The following is a 20,656-nucleotide window of genomic DNA, read 5'->3' as shown; positions in this document are numbered from 1 at the left end:
CTAATCTCAGGTGGTATAGTCACTTAAACAGAATGGGCAAGGAGAGATTAGCAAAACGAGTGTTCTCTGCCAGGTTGGCAGGAAAACGACCCAGAGGAAGACCAAGGTATAGGTGGATTGAAATGGTACAAAGTGCCTTAGACGACAGAAATATAAGATCTGATAATGTTGGAGTCTTGACAAGTAACAGATTGATTTGGAGGAAAATTGTAGATAGGAAGTTAGTAATGATGTAAATTTTTCGTGTAGTACTATCATATCCTGTACATGATACCTTGAACATACTAATATGTAATTAGTATTACATATTGATCACATATATTTCTGAAATGCCTAAGTAAAAGCAGTTGTAAGGAATTGATTTCTGGTTTTGATCTTCAAGTAATAAGCATTTCTGGACTTGATGGTCAGACTGCACTTCTATGATTAGTACATTGCTCCTTGTCAGTGTGTAGAGAGAGAAATATCTGCTTGATGTTTATTTCAAAAGTGTAGCATGATAGGTTGCACTTTACAAGGCATGCTCACTTATTTCTGCCCCCACCAAAAATGTAGCCATCAAAGAATAGTATACTTTTCAAACTAGGAAATGTAATAGATTTTCCCAGTTCATCCTTTTTTAATAAAACTTGCCTTAGGAGAAGAAAAATCAGCAAAATTTAAATTTAATTCAATTTTCCTGTGTTCTATAGTGAAATATGCACAATGTCAACAGCAATTTGTGAAATTATACATTTGTTTAAAATGGTCAATTTTAAACCAACATTTCTCTCTTCATATGCTCAATTGAGATGTGTACTGAAAAACAACAGGAGAAGTGGCATACTGTAAATGGTTTCTCTACCAGAACAATGCTGCTCTTTTTTTCTTTTCTTTTCTTTTTTTTTTCTGCAAGATTTTCTGACCAAAATCAGCATGACTTTTTTTTTATATACTCATTAATCCCAGATCTGGAACTCTATGGCTAATTTTTTTTATCTTTCCAGAACTGAAGTCAGTGGTAAATGATAATTTTGTTAGCATCATCCATTTTGTAAAATACAATAATTTGTAAGGGGTGCTTAAGGGTCAATATATAACTGAGAGGAGACCTCCACATAGGTAAAGGAATGCGGAGAACCGATCGGGGCTTCTGACCGAATGTCCAATCCTCACCTTCTCGTTGCACCCTCCTTCGTTCAGTACCTGGATACTGAATGGACGAGGATGGGCTGGCAATTTGGGAATATAGCTGACCAAAATGTATTCTTATTGCCTTAAACCAAAATAAAAAATGATGGTACAACATGACATAATTTCATACCAGCTGTGGTGTTGCCTGGTTAAACAAGGCCCCAATTATTTTCAGCAGAGAACCAGGGCAAACAGTGAAAAGTGAAAGCTACTAGAACAAATCCTAAAACCCACCCCAACTCAACATCACCGAAATTTGAGATCAGTACTATCAACATAAGAAGCCTGAATTGCAAAGAAATGGAACTAACTGAGGAATTGGATAAGTACCAGATCGACATAATGATTGAAACAAAAAAGGAAAAAACGGGTGAGATCTTTCTGAGCAATAAATACAAAATGCTATATTCAGGCAATGACAATCAAGGAAAAGGAGTAGCCATAGTATTCAACACTAAATATGAGGCTAATCTTCTTGAATGGAAGGCGGTCTCAAGTAGAGTGATGTGGGCAAATATGAGAATGGGTAACTGGACAATGAGACATTTGTGCCTATGGTACAGAAGGTTCTGCTAAGGTAGAAGTGGAGGAATTTTTTGAGGCTTTAGAGAAAGCAACTGACACAATGAAAAATGAAAAGTTAGTCCTCATTGGGGATCTAAATAGCAGAGTAGGAAATGCTTATCAGACATACAAAAATATATTGGGAAAATTTGAAGAAAAGAGCCAAACTAATAATGGCAAATACCTCTTGGATTTCGGCTCAGGACATGGACTGGTTATTACTAACACAATGTTCCAACATAAAAATGTGCACAAATTCACATGGATAGAAGAGGCAAGGAATAAGAAACGTCCCATTGACTATGTTATTGTTGATAGTGATATTTTCTCCCTGGTGCAGGACACCAGAGTGTACACAGAGGATTTGAAATTGGAAGTGATCACCATTTAGTCCTGAGCAGGATAAAATTGAATTTGATATTGAAAAGAATAACATGTAAGAAAGTTTTAAAGCGAATGAAAGTTGAGCAGCTCTCAGATGTGAACTGTAGACTAAAATACACAAATGTGATTTAAAAAAAAAAAAAAAAATGAAAGAGTTTGAGAACAGGAACCAAACTCTGGAGATTCAGTGGCAAGCCCTGAAGAAAACACTTCACCCAGAAAGGCATGTGGTGAGGTTGTCTGTAAGGATAGAAAAATCAGAACTCCATGCTGGACACAGGATGTTAAAGAGGCAGTGAAAGAAAAGAAGAAAGCATGCCAAAAGTTCCTGGCAAATAAGTCAGCTTGTTCTCTTAGAGAATACAGAGACAAATGTAAGAAAGCTAAACATTAGCTAAACAAAAGTCATGGGAGGACTTTGGTAAGAACATAGAAAATAAATATCAAGAAGATGGCAAGCTATTCTGAAGATTGTTGAAGAAGCTCAGAAATGGAGGAACGAGTGCTGTAAAAGGAATTAGATATGAAAACAGTAGAAAAAGATATCCTTGAAGTGTGGAGTAATTACTTCGAAAAGTGGCTGAATGAAACAAGCAGTGATGACAGCACAGTGGTAAAAAACAGTGACCAGGCATGCAGTCAGGAATACATATCCATAGAAAGATGAAAAAGATGACGTAGAAAAAGCCATCAAAAGCCTGAAATGTGGAAAGGCAGCAGGAGTAGATGATATTCGACCAAAAATGCTCAAGTATGAAGGCATAATAGTCGTACAGTGGCTGCACTGCATAGTTCAGAAAGCCTGGACAGGGAACGAATTACAGATGATTGGAGTAGAGCTCCTATAGTATTCATATATAAAAAGGGAAATAGAATGTGAGAATTACAGCGGTATTTCTTTACTGAGTGTTCCTCGTAAGATATATGCAAGTATACTTGAGAAACGGTTAAGAAGAATGGTGAAGAACAAGCTGCATTCAGGCCAAATAGAGGCTATCAGGATCAGAATTTCACTTTATGACAGATAGTTGAGAAATCATGGGAATATAACAAAGTTCTGTATTTAAGTTTTGTAGGTCTGGAAAAGGCATATGACAAGGTGCCAAGAAAGAAGCTATTAAAAACGCTACAGTTATATGGTGTCAATGGGGCAATGTATCAAGCAATACTTAGTCTTTATTTGCGTTTTAAGTCAGCAGTTAGAATTAAAAGAAGTACAGGAAGGTGGTTTAATGGTAAATCTTGTGTCAGGCAAGATTCTACATTATCCCCTCTGTTATTCATCATCTACATGGATCACATTATGAAGGAAAATGGTATTAAACCTGATACCAAAATTGGAGATGTTAATGTTAGCTTTTTTACTTTATGCAGATGATGTTATACTTCTAAGTCTGCAAGATTCCCTGACTAAATTGAATAACTGTTGTAATAGATATGGTATGAAAGTCAGCAATAAGACAAAGACAATGAAAATAGGCAGAAGCATTGAAACATTGTGAATGGAGAACCTATAGAACAAGTAAAACATTTCAGCTAGTTAGACACAATTCTTAGTGTAGATGGTAAATTAAATATGGCAATTTTTAAATCACTTAGGGAATTGAACACGTAGATACGAATATAAATTAATTTATATTCGTATCTAAAATATTTTCCGATATTTCAGCGTTACTTTGCCATCTTTCAAAAGGAACTTACAAAAAAAGGCACATGCACGTAGGCACTACAACACAATAACTGAGAATGAAGAGATGAAGCTATTGTTCTCCTAATTTGGAGAGTTTCTTAGGGCTGAGGCTTATTTCATAAATAGTCTTTCGAATTTGTATTTGCTATGGTATATTACTGTATCTTTCTTACACCGTATTCTGTGACGTGTATCCAGAGCATAGTCTGCAAGACCTGAATGGCTGTACTTGTGAAAACGGATGTAGTCATTGTGTTCAGAAATTCTGATATTCGCTGTCCTGCCTGTTTGGCCAAAGTTAAACAGTTTACAGCTGCAAGGGACCTGGTATACACCACGTAGGTCTAGGGGAAGTGGTTGGTCTTTAGTGGAGCGGATAAGGGATGCCAATTTTCTGTATGGCCTGTAACAGGAGGTCAAGTCGTGTTTTTTTAAGATTTTGGTAATTTTTTCAGAGGTGCCTCGGATGTAAGGGGTGATGGATTTAGAGTAATCCTTGTTGGGGGGGGGGGTAGCCATTTGCTGAGAAAGTATGGAGGATGTGATTTAGTTGAGTGTTTAAGGCCATGTCGTTAGAACAGATTAGTTTAGCCCTGTTGTATAGTGTTTTCACCACTCCATATTGTTGTGAGGGTGGGTGGTGGGATTGTTGGTGAATGTATCTGCCTGTATGGGTGGGTTTTCTATAAACTGAGAAAACCAAGGTTCCATCAGGCTGGTGGGTAACTAGTGTGTCTAGGAAAGGGAGGCTGTTGTTTTCCTCTTTTTCCAGGGTGAACTTGATTCTGGGGTATTGGTTGTTTAAGTATGTTAAGAGGGAGAGGAGTGTTTCAGAGCTATGTGGCCAAATAGCAAACACATCATCAATAGCAAATCCATATGGTTGGTTTTTGTGGGGCAGAGGCTAAGGCTTTCTATTCAAAAGTCTCCATAAAGAAGTTGGCCAAGGGTGTGGAGAGTGGTGCACCCATGGCTGTCCCCTCTATTTGTTTGTAGAATTTTCCCTGCCAAACGAAATAGTCTGAGTTCATTGTGAACTGAAATAGGGCTGAGATATAGGGAGAAAATTTAGCTTGGATTAGCTCTAAAGTTTCCTTGAGTGGGACATTTGTGAATAAGGAGGAGATGTCAAAGCTGACCATTATGTCAGTATGTTTGCGTGTAAGGTTTTCTATGCTGGCTTTGAAGTGGGCTGAGTTTTTTGTGTGTGATGGTGTGTTGCCAGTATAGTGTTTGAGCTCTTTGGCCAAATGTTTAGCTAATTTGTATATGGGGGGATCAATGCCATCCACTATGGGACGTAATGGCACATTTTCTTTGTGTATTTTTGGGAGTTCGTAAATACGGGGGGAGGGGTAGAGTTAAACGGCTTCCACATCCAATCGCCAACAGTGTAAGACTGGATGTAGCTTGTGTCCTCTCGAAAGCAAGACCACCAAAAACCAACATATCCAACAAAGAATATAAAGCTCTGCAGGAAATGAGGAATAATAAAGAATTAGTCATCACCAAAGCAGATAAGGGAAATGCAACTGTAGTACTTAACCAAAAGGATTACACAGGTAAGCTTAATGCTCTTCTATTAGATTGGGCTACTTACCTCCCTATCGAATACAATCCCACCAACTCACAAATTAGAAAACTTCACAGGCTCCTTAAGAAAGTCACTTCTTGGCCTGTAGAAGTTACCAACATTACGACAATCGAAGTATTGGTTGCAGTGTGTTGCCAATTTAGCTCTTTTGAAACTAGATCTAGCTCTTTTTTTCTTCCCTAGCTCCAAATCTAGCTCCTTCAGTGATTGCACATTACAAATCATTCCCGACACTGCTCGTTTGGGCAGTGTATCGTATGCTTGCACGATATTTTTGTGAGATACGAAACTTTTATTATTAGGTGGTGAGGGTGAAATATTTTTAATAAAGAATTTTTTAATATGTAAATTTATTTATTAATAAATTGGTTACTGATTAGGAAAAAAAGAATTTTTATTTTTATTTTTTTCTTTTGTATATGCAGTACCTAATACTTATAAAAACTTTTCATCAGCTAACGCCTTTTTATTCCCGTATACGGGGAGTAGGTGAGACCATTTAGCCCTATCTAACTTTTGGAGACTGAGTGGGCAGTTCAATCTCCACTGGTACCAATCAGAGATAGATGGTCCAAGGCTATCACTAATTAAGCGGTACACAGTGAAGAGAGACGGCTCGAATGTGCCGCCATCTCGTGGTCCCTAACACAATAAAAATGTCTGAAATAATGTGGGTTCTACGGTCGATTTTCTTGAGTTTACGGGACGAAAAACTTTTAATACTTAAAATTTTCACCAGCCGCCACTAGTCTGCAGTGTGCAAATTCTCAATCTATCTTCATAATCAGCATTCCATAATCCTGATAGCGTTTTAACACCTTGCTTTGCACTCTCTCCTCTACATCAGAATCACAACGGAAACTGTGCACAATAGTTCAAGTGAGGTCTCTTGTCCTTGTACAGAGACAAAATGACATTCTTATTTTTACATATGAAAAGTTGCTTCAGCAAATGCTGAAGCAACCTTGGAAATAATTGCAATTATTTTTGCTACATGGCCCCTGAAATTCAACTTCCTATATACTAATACTCCAAGAGTCCCTAACCTCATCGGTTTCTTCTGGCATATTCCCACCTACATAATACGATATTGGATATATAATCATGCCAAAGTGATTGATTTTACACTTATTGACATTGAACTGTCATCCATTTCTCCATGCCAGCCTACTCAAATCCTTCTGCAAGTATTGCATATCACCAGCATGCCTGATTACCCTACCTATCTTTGCATCATCAGCAAATAGCTGTATGTTGCTTGTCAAATCCCTCCCCCCATCATTAATGTACAGGTTGAATAGCAGTGGGACAGGCACCGATCCTTGTGGTACAGCACATCAGTCCCTATTGCTGAATTGTTATTCAGTTTGTGCAACCGCTCTGATGCCTCCTCTTCATACACCTGAGTTTCTTTGTTTAGTGAAGAGGTAGCAGTGAACTCAATGTTACATATGCCAGATTGATAGCTATATTTCAATCAAAATAAATTCTCTAAGGCCGTTTCATTTGTCTCAAAAATAATAGGTTGGACTGTTTTACCTTCTTTAAAAGTCTCTAGGTCATTAATTGAAGCCCATCTCATCACGAAATAATAATAATAATAATACATAAACAATGTTGCCTCAGGGGATCACTTTAGTGAGTACAGGTGTGGCAAACCCGAGGTACCTGATGCTGGATCATGCCTTCATGTAATATACATCTGTTATATTATCTGTAGACTGGTCCCTCCTCTTCCTCCCTTGCTTCTTTCTTTCTTCTCTTACTCCTTCCCCTGAATGCTATTAGAGTATTCGAGGGGAATCTTTCCTATTTTTCTGTCATTTCGTCTTGTGCTAACAGGACATTAACAAACACTGTAACATGATCAAGTTACCAAGCAGGTTACCAAGGGACGCGTTCGGGTTTTAGGCAGAGGGACCCGTTAGAAAAATATGTTACAGTCTCCCTTAGACACCACTCCTCAGCACTCTGCTAGAGGAAATTTCATCAATGGGCCCGCTACTCGTTTGGGGAAGTGTTTAGGGGAAGCGCAAAGAAATGGTTCTGCAAAAGGACGGAAATGGCAACGACAACGGCACCAGACTATAGCTTTAGGCAACTGGAACATCTTCTCTCTGACAGGAAAGGAGTTGGAACTGGTTGAGGAAGCCAAGCGCTACCGGCTAGACTTAGTCGGGCTTTCTTCAACCAAGAGGAGAGGCTCTGGAACTGTCGACCTGGATAAGGGGTGGAAGCTCTACTACTCTGATGTGAGCCCGACAATGTCTGCTCAGGCGGGTGTGGGGATACTCACAAGCCCCCAGCTGTCAGAGTGTGTTGCTGAGTGGATCCCATTGGGGGGACGGGTATGTGTGTGTTAAGGCTTCAGATGAAAAACCATGATTTGGCTGTGGTGCAAGCCAATGCACCTAATCTGGAGTCAGAATACTCTGCGTTCCTAGAGGAAGTGGATGCTGCTTTCGACAGAGTGGCAGACATGGAATCAGTCCTGCTAATGGGTGACTTCCATGCACATGTTGGAACAGATGACCAGACATGGAGGAGTGTGGTTGGGAGGAACGGTTCCCCTGCCCTTAACGCGAATGGGCTGAAATTATTGGACTTCTGCTGTACTAACAGCTTGTCCATAATGAATACCTTCTTCCAGCACCTAGAAGTCCATACGTTTACCTGGTACAGGGATACACTAGAACAAAGGCCTCTGATTGACTTCTTTATAGTCTCAGCAGACCTATTTTCTTCAGTGTTGGACGTTCGTATGAGAAGGGCAGAACTGTCAACTGACCACCACCTTGTTGTATGCACTCTATGGCTTCAGAAACCGGATGCTACCATCAATGCTGGTAGGCCTAAGCAGCTTACCGCGTGAAATGGGAGACATTGGAAAATGAGGCTGTGGGGAAGAATTTTGCAGATGACATTTCCTCCAGGTTCAAAGAGATTCCCAAGCATACTGCAGATGTTGAGGAGGAATGGAAGTTGTTCAGAACAGCTGTCACTGCCTCTGCACTCTCATGGTGCGGCAGAAAGCGGCTCGGCATGGCAATGGGCAGTGAGAAAAGGACACCTTGGTGGAACCAAGTAGTCCGAAAAACTGTCCGGGCAAAAAAGGAGTCCTACCTAACATGGCTTAGAGTCAGGTCACCCGAGATGCGTTTGTGGTATGCTGAGGCACGAAACGCTGCTGCTAAGGCAGTAAAGACAGCAAAGCAAAAGGCTTGGGAATGGAATCCTTTGGAGAAAGATTAGACTCATCCTATGCAAATACAAACAAAGTATTCTTCCAGACCATCCGCCGCCTTCGAGGGAGGAAATCGTGCACAGCAAGGCCAATTAAGGCCTCCAATGGTGCACTTTTAACAACCGAGAACGATATCCTCCACAGATGGAGGGAATACTCTGAGAGCCTTCTTAACCCGGGTGGCCCAGCAGTTGTGGACATCCAAGAGGTGCAGATCGGGGGAATGACTAGTCTCACAGCAGAAGAGGTCCATTTAACAATAAAATCGCTAAAATCGGGCAAGGCTGCTGGCGATGATGAAATTCGGCCGGAAATGCTAAAAGCCTTAAATCGAGACGGTGTTCTCTGGCTGACTCGAGTGTGTCAGGCTGCTTGGATATCTGGGCGAGCACCAAAGCAATAGAAGACAGGCATAATAATACTAGTCTTTAAGAAGGGAGACCAGAAGGATTGCAGTAACTATCGTGGCATCTCTCTGCTCAGCCTGCCTGGGAAAGTGTATGCTAAGTGCTTGGAAAGACGGTGCAGGAGCATAGTTGAGGCAAAGTTCCAGGAAGAACAATGTGGCTTTCGTCCTGGTAGAAGCACAACTGACCAAATCTTCACTTTAAGGCAAGTCTTTGAGAATTCTTGGGAATATGCCAAGAATGTCTACACATGTTTTGTGGACTTGGAGAAGGCATATGACCGGGTTCCTCGGGATAAGCTTTGGGAAGTAGTACAGGAGTATGGAGTGGATGGTCAACTATTAGCTGCCATCAAGTCCCTCTATGAATGCCCAGAGTTTTGTGTCAGCGTAAACAGCACAAAATCTGAACCTTTCACAGTCTCCGTTGGCCTCTGCCAAGGGTGTGTTCTGTCACTCCTCCTTTTCATAATATTTATGGATTGGATTGATAGGCACAGCCGAGGCAGTGAGTGTGTAAGAATTGGAAAATGTAGCATTGGACGTCTGCTTTTTGCAGATAAACTAGTTCTGCTTAGCTCTTCCACAGATGACCTCCAGTGGACCCTGGATAGGTTTGTAGCTGTTTGTGCAGATGCCGGAATGAAGATCAGTGTGGCAAAAACTGAAACATTTGTTGTCTCAAGACAACCATCCCAGTGCACTCTACATGTAAGTGAAGTCCCAATGAGGCAGGTGGAGAAGTTTAAATACCTTGGGTCCATATTCACGAATGATGGAAAATGGGACATAGAGCTATATACTCGAACTGGCTTAGCAAGCTCAATATTGCGGGAGCTTGGCCGTTCGGTAATATTGAAGCGAGAGTTAAACCAGAAGGCAAAGCTGGCTGGCTTCAATACAGTCTATGTCCCCATCCTCACCTATGGTCATGAGAGTTGGGTAATGACTGAAAGAATGCGGACACGAATCCAAGCGGCTGAAATGAGGTTCCTTCGAGGGGTTGTGGGGCTGACAAAACTCGACAGAGTCAGAAGCTCTGCAATTCGGGAAACCCTCAATACTCAACCGCTGCTTCTCCGTATTGAGAGATCACAGTTACTTTGGTACGGGCACCTGGTCAAAATGCCACAAGAGAGGCTCCCTCAGCAGGCCCTCTTTTTCAAGCCAGAGGGTGGGAGGCCACGTGGAAGGCCAAGGACTCGCTGGATAGATTATATCCAAAACCTTGGGTGGACACGTTTGGGAATCCCACCAGAAAACCTGAGCTTGGTGGCAGAGGATCGTTACCTTTGGAAGTTCCTCTTGCAGCTGTTGCCCCCACAACCCAACTAGGAAGAGTGGGTGCTGCAGATGTATGTATGTATGTAGACAATGTTTCCAATTACTTTTATTTATTTATGTGCATGTTCATGAGCAAGTAAGGGTTCCTGTTTCATTGTCGAATTTTCTGAGTTACTTAATTAAAACCATAAGTATTTTTCGGATCAAAAATTTCTTGCCAAATACCTACTAATAATGATGTCACTAAAAACAGCCTCAGATAAAGTTTGTCTAGCCAGTAACTAGAATCGAATCCATAATTGCCTTTTTTTCTGTATTTTCATGAAATCGTCTTTTTACAGTAAACTATAAGATAAATATTATTAGGTTTATTATTATTATTATGTAACACCTCCAGGGAGTCCAAAGACTCATCGAGGGAGGGCCTCTACCAACAACTTTCCTTCTCTCCACCAACCGCGACCACCCACATCATCTACACCAATGCCATCTACGGATGACCACCACCACTAGTATTTTCACAGACAATCACAAACATCCATGCCCATGGCAGGATTCGAACCTGCGGCTTTCTGGCTGGAGAGCAGATATGCTAACCACTCTGCCAACCAGGCCAATTTTTGATTATAAAACCTTGATATTTTCAGATTTTAGAGAAAATTTCGTGTTTTATTTTGTATTCTTCACCTTCTTTTTTGTGCTGTTCTAGATATTATTATTATTATTTATTTTATTTTTTTTGGGGGGGGGAGCCTGTGTAGCTCAGTGGATACAGCATGGCGTCGATCGCGGAAAAATCTTCACTTGCTAATACAAGCTCTCCTATTAAGGCTACTAGCTTTCAACAACTACCGGAAGGAAATGTTTCATCTGGCAATACCTCTTCGAGTACCAAGGCTACTGGATCTCTGAAGGATACATCCCCAGTTTCTACAGTAACAAATCTACATAACACAATGGAATAGGCATCAGCGACCGTCTTTCAGTCACCTGCTGCCAGTACAACGAAGGATTTCAATTCAGATGTTCTCTCATCGTTGAATCTCCCAGATGAACTAGATTGGAGCAATGCCTGCATCCTAAAGTGTGATCCTTCTGGTGCCCCATATACAGAACTGGATATCATCGAAAGTTTGAAAGGCAAGGTAAGAGGTTCCGATGTATGGCACCTTGGCTCCTTAAAGTTCAGTTATATTTTTATAATTTCATTTAAACATGTTTCTTTGAAAGAAAAATTTGCTAAATTAAAATCACTTAATGTTAATAACCATACATGTGAAATTATCCCCATTCTGAGATCTAGAAAATTAGATATTTTAATTCACTGGTTGTCCCCCCAAATATCTAGCAGATTAGTTGGCATGCACTTCGAATCATTTGGTAAAATAGAATGTATTGAAAATGTATCCAATATAAAAGATAAAGAATCGGCGCATGTATTATCTAACAAAAAAAGATTAACTATTACATTGAATGACGATGCCAGAATAGAAAATATCCCGTACATTATAAAAGTTTCTAAAATGCCAGGCTTAGTGATCATTCCAGGAAGACCTCCTGTATGATTCAGATGCAGGCAGGTAGGTCATCTAAGAATAGAATGTACAGCATCGAAATGTGAGCGATGCAAGAGAATCGGACACGATATTAAACAATGTCCAGGGCAGACATATGCCTCCATGTTGGCCGCGCGCCCTTTGGGCAGTCAACCGAACACATGCGATAAGCTTGAAAAAGCAGAAGACTTCCAGGAAATAACCTGAAGTATTGAATATGAGGCAGAGAATCGGGTCAATGAGAGCAGCGCCCCAGGGCTTAACACCTACGGGAACGAGGAATGTAATTAGAATAACTCTCCGCTAAAGGCAAAGGAAGGGATTATCCGGGCGGGCGAGGAGACTAACAGCCAAAGGTCAGTTTCAAATTCAGAAAAATTAACAAAACCTGAAACTACAGAGAAAAAAAAATCACTCCGAATAACACAAATGAAGAATTAAATAATAATTGCCCGGTTGAAGATGAAGAACTTCCAAACAGTGAAATAATTCAAACCATCTCGGTAACACAAATTACAGAAAAAAGTAAAACGGATTTAGAAAACGAAGTAGAGAAATCAGAATGGAATACTAAACAGACCCCAGTAAAGAGAGCAAAAATGAAGTTTATGCCTAACATCACCAAAAGCCTGAAGTCAAAACTCAAAGAAGAAAAAAAAAGCTAAGAGTCCGTAAAGAAAATGCTCTAGAAAACTTTCAACTTTCTAACTATGACTCACAATCTAAAAATCATCACACTAAATGTAAACGGGCTAAATAATAAAACATCGATTCAACTAACAGTTAATTTAATCTTTCAACACAGACCCGATATACTTATGATACAAGACACTAGACTACACAACAACACTGACCCATCAAACAGCTTCAAATACAAGTTACAAGCAATGTACCATATTCTTGCCGAAGAGGCTCAGACCAATGGAATAGGTGGAGTTACTACACTAATAAAAAATCGGGTAACCTCCAAATATTATCCCATAATGTCGTAATCAGGCATAGAGTTCTGGAGGTCGAGCTCCTTTGGCAGAAAAAAATACATAACATAATTAACATATATGGACCAGCCACACATAATCATAAGACCACCTTCTGGGAGGAAGTGCGACACTATATTCAACAAAAAAATAACCCAATAATAGCAGGAGATATGAACTTTACAGAACAACCACGAAAGGATCAAAAACACCCAAACTTACTTCCGCAGAAAAATTTCACAAGAGTTTTCACCCACTGTGGCCTATCAGATGCCTTCAGAATCTTGCATTCCCAAAAGAAGGAATTCACATATTTTGCACCCGGAAATGCCTCTACAATAGACCGCATATACATCCAAACATTCAGAAATATAAAGGTCAAAACTGTACAACACACACACTCTTGTCATGTTCATTGATCACCATATGGTGATGGCTGAACTACAATATCAACAAACAGAAACAGCTGATAAGTTTACAAACAGAAATTTCCCCCTATGGAAATTTAATAAACACCTTAAAGATGACGATGAATTCAACAATAACATAGAGAAAATAGTTGAGGAAATAGAATCCATAGAAAATGCTGTAACAGCCTGGGAGAAATTTAAACACATGACAAAACAAACAGCAATCAAAATTAGTAGAATAAAAAAGCAGGAACAAACAGAACGCTGACACGAAGAAATTATCAAAATTGTATCACCACCATGACAGAAATAATGAAAACATCAGAACAGAAATAGAAGAAATTAAAACCCGCATAACAGCGAAACAGTTTCAGGAAATAGAAGGAGCGTGGCTACGTGCTGGTCTCAAAATAATTGAAAATGATGAAGGGAAGACCTCGACAGCATGGCTGTTTGAGAAACAACGGAACGCAAAACAGAGAATAAAAACCATAACATACGAAGGCCAAACCCTAAATAAAGACTCCGAAATAATTCGTGGTGTTCAAAAATACTTTTTTTTCACTATTTCAAGAAAAACCCAGCAGTCAGGAAGAAAGAGAAAGATTCCTTTCACTCCTTCCCCAAAATCACCCAGCAGGAGGCTGAGGAGATCGACGCACTAATCACCGTAGCAGAATGCCGTCTTATAGTGAAACAGCTCCCGGAAAACAAATCACCAGGTGAAGATGGACTAACAGGCGAATTCTATATAGAATACTTCCCAACATTTGAACATATTTTTATTAAAATGATCAACACGATGATTACAACATAGACAACGCCAGCAAAATTCAACACAGGACACATTGTACTACTACTAAAGGTTGGGAATCGACAGAAGTTACAAGTCATAAAAAACTGGAGAGGCATAACCCTACTGAATACTGATTACAAAATAATATCTAAAATACTTACAAACCGAATACAAAAGCACCTCCATAAACTTATCTCACCAGCACAATCATGTGCAGTGAAAGGAAGAAAGATTCTTGACACAATAATGCACCTCCAATGCATTTGCGATTATTACAGCCTCACAGAAAATCCATGTATTGTAATGGGTCTAGATATTCAAAAGGCATTTGACACAGTTAGCCACCAATACCTGTTTGAAACACTAGACCGAATAGGAGTTGGAGTAAACTGGAAAGAAACGATTAAGCTTTTGTACAGAAACGCGGAAAGTTGGCTGATCATTAATAAAAATCTCTCAGCCTCTTTCCCAATAAAATGTTCCATCCGGCAAGGAGACCCACTATCCATGGCTCTATTTGTTCTAGCCCTAGAACCACTCATTATAGTCATTAACACAAACAACGATATCAAAGGAACACATATACACGGAGAAAGTGACGCCAAAATTTTGGCATATGCTGATGACGCCACTTTAACACTAGGAACACAAAAATCTTTGGACACAACACTCAAAATAATAAAAGACTTCAGCAAAGCCTCAGCACTGAATGTGAAACTAGCAAAATCCCACTGCAAAATAATTGGAAAGTGGGAAAACCAACCAAGGATTCCTTCAGGAATACAGGTGAATAATTACATACCGGTTCTGGGCATCAACATTGGAAGCTCAGAATCACACGAAGAACAGTGGAAAGAACTCCATGGCGGCATAAAGAGGAAAATTAATGCAGTGCGCCCTAGACAGCTGTCCATCAGAGGAAGGGCCCGGATTTGCAATATCTACCTAACATCTCGCCTGTGGTACAAGATACACAACACCCGATATCACGGAAGGTGGGCCGAAAAAATACACAGGCTCTGCGCTACATACATCTGGGGCTCTCAGTATGAACCCATGCGCAGATCAACACTCTTCCATGAAGTTGAAGCTGGAGGTTTAGCATTGCTAAACATCCATCTGAAAACTCTCATCGGCAGGGCAATAACAGCAGCCCGAGCACACACAAAAATCTATCATGCCTATGCGGCAACATTCTTACAAAAGTATTTGCCGCATAGGTTTATAAGCTCACTTCCAGATATAAAAAAAACCAAGCCCGAGAATGTTCAAAGAAATAGCCGAAGGGTACACATATCTAATGAAACACTCAGATACCGAAACCTTACTGACAATTAAACCAAGATAACTATATAAAACATTAAGTCAAGTGACATTCCCACCTCCCCAACACAGGGAAATAAGAAAAGGAGAAATTAGGCTAAGTCCGGTGCTTAGCAAAGTTTTCCGACTTCCAATATCACCAAAATACAAAACATTCTTCCATAAAGTACATCATGCCTATCTCCCCACAAAAATGTGGTGTGTAGCAAAAAAAAAATCCCACCACAAGGCCCATTGAAGTGTCATTTCTGTCCCGACCCAGAGACAATATATCATATTATGATGTTCTGTAGCAAAACGTCCACAGGATGGAACACCATACAGAAATTCCTAAATAAGACACAACCATTCTCTGAAAACACATTATTTTGGCTGGAAGACCAAAAAATGAAAAAAAAAAAAACAGAACCAATAATCATAATAATAACAATGTATGCAATATGGTCCCACAGATGTGACAAAATACACGGAAGAGACACCAGACCAGACCAGACATACTAGCAAAAATTAACAATTATTTAAAGGAAATTATCATAAACACTACACAAACCAAAAGCATAACAACACAGCAATGGAGGAAACTCGGCCTAATTGAAGAAGGAAAAATAAAACTTACACCGATAATGGAACCCCCGTAGTTAGTGGTAAACAATAATGATAACCCACTATCTGAACAAAAAGCATAATCCCAGACAAAGGTGCTGGTAACGTAGGCCCATTCGCCACAATGTTAAAAAAAAAAAAGTATATATGTATATAAAATAATAATTAAAATAAATAAGTAAAAGTTTAAAAAAAATAATAAAAATATTAATAATAATATATAGGTACGCCTATATATAAGGGATAAGAATGTTATATATATGTATATCTAATTGTGTAAGGGAAAAAAAAAAAAGTAAATAGCAAATTACTCCTTAAGATAAGTCAATACTACTCTAGTAATAAATATGTAGATTAAGATATATTATCACAAATATGTATATGTTCTTGTATATACAGACTCAAGGACGGTAGAAATGTCAATTGTAAGAAATGCAGATAACATAAGTTCATAACATGATAATAACCCAAAATGTTAATAGGATATATTATCCATTTATAGACCTGTAACTAATTCTGCAATTCAGAAAACTTTGTATGTAAGAAATTACAGATTTACCTCTTAAGTTAAGCAAACAATATAATGTTAAAGCAAGACGGAATTCCTTTTTGTAAAAATAAGAGTGCCTACAAAAAAATAAAATCTGCATGAGATATAGAGATACTACCAAAATATATGCATATATAAATGTAAATAAAAACATAAGCAATGTATGTATTTTAAGAATAAGATGTGCATTTAATTTAAGTTAATAAAATAATCATCGAAAATATGTGAACAAAGATATAAAATGAAGATATATGTAAAACGAATTGTACATATGGAAAATGTCAATGCTAACATATATATGTATGTATATGTGGATGTATATATATATATATATATATATAAACGAGAATAGACTGACCTGATAATGGAACTTATTATAAATAGACTGAAATCAGTATGTAACATATACCAACAAAAAAACAGCTGAAACAATTCAATAGGACAATAAGGAAAATTGAAATTGAGCATGTGATGTTGTATCTTATTTAAACAGTGATTGTAAAACAGGTGTCATAAGTATATTGTAACGAGTAAATGAAAATGCCTAATAGAATTAGCAGCCTATGTACAAATTGTAAATAGCTGTATATATATTTATTTTTAAATGTACACAGCTGCTGTTGTTGATACAAATAAACTCAGTAGAAGTAGCCTCAAGAAATGTAAATCAAAATGTCAATTAGAATAAGCATTCTATGTACAAATGTATATATTGTAAATAGTTGTATATATATAACTATTTACAACTATTTACAATATATAAAAATAGTTGTATATATATTTATATTGATTGTACATAGATGCTTTAGTGTTAATAAAAATATACTCAGTGGATGTGGCGTTTGCACACCACCGCACTTGGCCGCACAAAGGAAGACTTCGTTTCGAGTCTAGTCGGCGACTAGAGGAAATTTTTCTAAGCCTTTTTTCGACCGGTTCCCGAGTTAGACGATCTCTGGCACGGGCAAGCAGGTTTTTCCTCCCGGAAACTCGGGTTTTTCGTCCTGTAAACTCAAGAAAATCGACCGTAGAACCCACATTATTTCAGACATTAAATATATTGTGTTAGGATTAGGGACCACGAGATGGAGGCACATTTGAGCCGTCTCTCTTCACTGCGTACCGCTTAATTAGTGATAGCTTTGGGCCATCTGTCTCTGATTGGGTACCAGTGGAGATTGAACTGCCCACTCAGTCTCCAAAAGATAGATAGGGCTAAATGGCCTCGCCTACTCCCGTATACGGGAATAAAAAGGCGTTAGCTGATTTTTTTTTTTTTTACGTAATTCATTCAAGGACACTAGCACCAAATTATCCATAATCGAAACTAAAATTTTAAAAAGTGAGGCAACGTGAAATAGTAAGTCGTGATTCGTATTATTAATTCCTTCAGATGTACAAACATCAGCTTATTGGTAGTTTTATCTAAATCATCATAATAATATTTCCACAGACTATAATATATGGGGAAACAGGTGTCGCAAAAGATTATTACGTAATTATGATTTATTTTATTATTATTTTTTCTTATAAGCTTTGCACTGATTATAAAGAGAATAGGGAAGGTGATGTTGTATCTGTCCGTGTGCGAGAACGTGATGATGAAATTTCAAATAGCGGGTGATGCACGTATTTTTTTTTTTTTTATGTAGGTCGGTTGATTTTGGTTTCATTTCATAACTGATGGAGATTGTATTTCCTTAAATACAGCTATTGAATGTAGGTGCATTGAGCTATCTGGATGCTAATTTTTTTTTTCTTTCAACGAGGTAAGAATGACTCCAAATTACTCCTTAAAAATTATTGTGCACTTTTGCTATTTATGCCTTAGTAGCAATTTTTTTTTTGTTAAAGCAAATGCTTTCATGATCACGAAACGATCTAGAACATAACAACTGCATATCTTACTTTTTTTAGTAAATGAATATCTATATGTAAATTCATTTATTCAAAAACGAACAAACAAGATATATAACACGATTTCCAACCCCATAAATATTCTCCTGTAGTTAAATTCTATGTGGTTGAAAAATTTTGTATTTTTGAAATGTTAGTTGGGATAAATTGGGACTAATTGGGATAAAACCGAAGAGTAGAGTAATACACCTGAAATAGGGAGTTTCTGTAGCAGTTAAGCATTCCCCCCCCCCCCGACTCTTAGACATGGAATTTGATTTTTTCTACAATGCATGGGTGGTCATGGCAAATCCCCTGAGTCAAGTAGATAAAATTTAGGTATATCATATTCAATATCCTTTGCTTTTTATATGAAATGAAGATACCAAACGAAGTATATCTTAAGTAGTTATAAACCATTTGTCACATTTTACTGGTTGTATAATTGGAGAAATACTATCAAATTTAATATTTCAGCATATATGTGTGATAAGAACGATATGAACCTTTGGTAATGCTAGTATAAATCTCATCCGGAAACCTTTCTAGAATTTCCTCCAACCCGAAAACTCCAGATTTTCCTTTTGTTTCACTGTGACAGCTTGTGTGAACTAGTTGATTCTTGCAGAGTGTTGATTCAGTCTAGATATCAGTTTTATTCAGGGTGCGTGGATGACAGTATACACATCATGTTGCAGAAAAGAAAGCTAACAAAAAGAGAAATAGAAATTTATGCAAATATGAGCGACTACTAGAAAACCTTTAGTTGAAAATATTAATGTTTTATTATTATTATGAAATTCTGGTGTTGTGAAGTTATTTTTCACTTGGTTAGACTATAATAAGTTTAGTTTAATCCTTTATCCAAGTGTGAGCAAACAAAGTTTGCGCATGAAAGTATCTTCGGGACTGGGGTAAGGTAGCGCAACACCAGGCAACTCGTTGCAAAGGTGGAGAAAGCTCTCTCCTCACTCTTATCTCAGTATCTCCCATAATGCAAAGCACATCTCCTTGCGGATATGTGTACTGCTATGCATTAAGGCGAAACCGGTATGGGTTGTGGCCCTTGCCTTAATGCATAGCAGTACACATATCCACAAGGAGATGTGCTTTGCATTTTGGGAGATACTGAGATAGGAGTGATGAGAGAGCTTTCTCCACTTTTGCAACGAGTTGCCTGGTGTTGCACTAACTTACCCCAGTCCTGAAGATACTTTCAGGCACAAACTTTGTTTGCTCACACTTGGATAAAGGATTAAACTAAACTTATTATTATCTGACATTCTGGATTCATAACTGCCTTTTAAAACAGTTAAAACATTATAAATTATGGAATGAAAGAATAATAGAAGCTAGAATAAAAATGATAGAGGCTATTTAACAATAATTGGTTTATATGCCCCAGAAGAAGGAAGAGAACAGGATAATATTGATTTTGATAATCAGCTACAAAATATATAATAAAATAAATAAAAATGATTACATAATTTTAGCAGGAGGCTTAAATGCAAGAATTGGAAACGAAAATTAATAACAATATAGGAATATATGGAGAACACACTCTAAACAGAAATGGTAAAAAATCGATTGACTTTGTAGTTTATAATAACCTAAAAATAATGAATTCCTTCTATAAACATAAAAACATACATAAATATACTTGGGCAGCAAGAGGATGGAAATCAATATTAGATTACTTCATATTAAATGAAAAGACATCAAAATTTTCACTAGATGTTAGAGTTCACAGAGGATATAAAATAAGCAGTGACCGCTTCCTTGTTAAAATAAAAGTAAGATTACCACCTAAATGGCTACAAGTAACAAGAACAGAAAGAAAAATTTAAACATTTCTTTATAAAACTAGACTATTGAATGACACAAATGTACAATGGCTATATGAACAAAGAATTGACCAATATCTAGATGAAATAAAACAAAATGAAGAAATAGAAATAGAATGGTTTAATATAAAAACGATACTAAATGCAGCAACAAATGAAAGCTTAGGAAAGACCAAAAAATTCAATAAAAGAAAAAACTGAAGATCTGGGATGATACAATTAAAGAAATAATCAAAAAGAAAAAAGAAGCCTATCACAAATGGTTAAGCAGTAATAGATTAGAAGATGAAATAGAATATAAAAGAATAAGAGCCATAGCTAAAAGAGAAGTCAGAAAAAAGACATAGAGAATCATGGAATAA

The 20,656-nt window shown here is 37.9% G+C and overlaps 1 protein-coding gene across 1 annotated transcript in view; it reads left to right on the top strand.

Moving 5' to 3' along the window:
- Positions 1-18,215: 18,215 nt before the first annotated feature.
- Sting (transmembrane protein sting) overlaps positions 18,216-20,656 on the top strand; it is a 200,996-nt gene continuing 198,555 nt past the window's right edge. The window contains exon 1 of the mRNA XM_090412034.1: positions 18,216-18,323. The gene's annotated coding sequence lies outside the window, so the exon portion shown is untranslated. The remainder of the gene's footprint in view (positions 18,324-20,656) is intronic.

Source organism: Typopeltis vanoorti, chromosome 22 (assembly GCF_054136105.1).
Source record: "Typopeltis vanoorti isolate ZY-2024b chromosome 22, IOZ_Tvanoo_1.0, whole genome shotgun sequence".
NCBI classification, from domain to species: Eukaryota; Metazoa; Arthropoda; class Arachnida; order Uropygi; family Thelyphonidae; genus Typopeltis; species Typopeltis vanoorti.
The sequence above is the reverse complement of the archived record's forward strand: the minus strand, read 5'-3'. Positions and strand labels throughout refer to the sequence as shown.